Genomic DNA, 2,035 nt, shown 5'->3' on the forward strand with positions numbered 1-2,035 from the left:
GATGGCGTCCCCTAGACACCCATTTCTTCGACCTAGACATCCATTTCCTCGACGACAAACATCCAGACACTTAATTCTTCGACGGCGAACACCTAGATACCCATTTCCCCAATAGCGAACACCTAGACACTCACTTCCTCGATGGCGTCCCCTAGACACCCATTTCTTCGACCTAGACATCCATTTCCTCGACGACAAACATCCAGACACTTAATTCTTCGACGGCGAACACCTAGATACCCATTTCCCCAATAGCGAACACCTAGACACTCACTTCCTCGATGGCGTCCCCTAGACACCCATTTCTTCGACCTAGACATCCATTTCCTCGACGACAAACATCCAGACACTTAATTCTTCGACGGCGAACACCTAGATACCCATTTCCCCAATAGCGAACACCTAGACACTCACTTCCTCGATGGCGTCCCCTAGACACCCATTTCTTCGACCTAGACATCCATTTCCTCGACGACAAACATCCAGACACTTAATTCTTCGACGGCGAACACCTAGATACCCATTTCCCCAATAGCGAACACCTAGACACTCACTTCCTCGATGGCGTCCCCTAGACACCCATTTCTTCGACCTAGACATCCATTTCCTCGACGACAAACATCCAGACACTTAATTCTTCGACGGCGAACACCTAGATACCCATTTCCCCAATAGCGAACACCTAGACACTCACTTCCTCGATGGCGTCCCCTAGACACCCATTTCTTCGACCTAGACATCCATTTCCTCGACGACAAACATCCAGACACTTAATTCTTCGACGGCGAACACCTAGATACCCATTTCCCCAATAGCGAACACCTAGACACTCACTTCCTCGATGGCGTCCCCTAGACACCCATTTCTTCGACCTAGACATCCATTTCCTCGACGACAAACATCCAGACACTTAATTCTTCGACGGCGAACACCTAGATACCCATTTCCCCAATAGCGAACACCTAGACACTCACTTCCTCGATGGCGTCCCCTAGACACCCATTTCTTCGACCTAGACATCCATTTCCTCGACGACAAACATCCAGACACTTAATTCTTCGACGGCGAACACCTAGATACCCATTTCCCCAATAGCGAACACCTAGACACTCACTTCCTCGATGGCGTCCCCTAGACACCCATTTCTTCGACCTAGACATCCATTTCCTCGACGACAAACATCCAGACACTTAATTCTTCGACGGCGAACACCTAGATACCCATTTCCCCAATAGCGAACACCTAGACACTCACTTCCTCGATGGCGTCCCCTAGACACCCATTTCTTCGACCTAGACATCCATTTCCTCGACGACAAACATCCAGACACTTAATTCTTCGACGGCGAACACCTAGATACCCATTTCCCCAATAGCGAACACCTAGACACTCACTTCCTCGATGGCGTCCCCTAGACACCCATTTCTTCGACCTAGACATCCATTTCCTCGACGACAAACATCCAGACACTTAATTCTTCGACGGCGAACACCTAGATACCCATTTCCCCAATAGCGAACACCTAGACACTCACTTCCTCGATGGCGTCCCCTAGACACCCATTTCTTCGACCTAGACATCCATTTCCTCGACGACAAACATCCAGACACTTAATTCTTCGACGGCGAACACCTAGATACCCATTTCCCCAATAGCGAACACCTAGACACTCACTTCCTCGATGGCGTCCCCTAGACACCCATTTCTTCGACCTAGACATCCATTTCCTCGACGACAAACATCCAGACACTTAATTCTTCGACGGCGAACACCTAGATACCCATTTCCCCAATAGCGAACACCTAGACACTCACTTCCTCGATGGCGTCCCCTAGACACCCATTTCTTCGACCTAGACATCCATTTCCTCGACGACAAACATCCAGACACTTAATTCTTCGACGGCGAACACCTAGATACCCATTTCCCCAATAGCGAACACCTAGACACTCACTTCCTCGATGGCGTCCCCTAGACACCCATTTCTTCGACCTAGACATCCATTTCCTCGACGACAAACATCCAGACACTTAAT

The sequence above is a fragment of the Trachymyrmex cornetzi genome, unplaced genomic scaffold (assembly GCF_001594075.2).
Source record: "Trachymyrmex cornetzi isolate Tcor2-1 unplaced genomic scaffold, Tcor1.1 scaffold308, whole genome shotgun sequence".
Taxonomy (NCBI): Eukaryota; Metazoa; Arthropoda; class Insecta; order Hymenoptera; family Formicidae; genus Trachymyrmex; species Trachymyrmex cornetzi.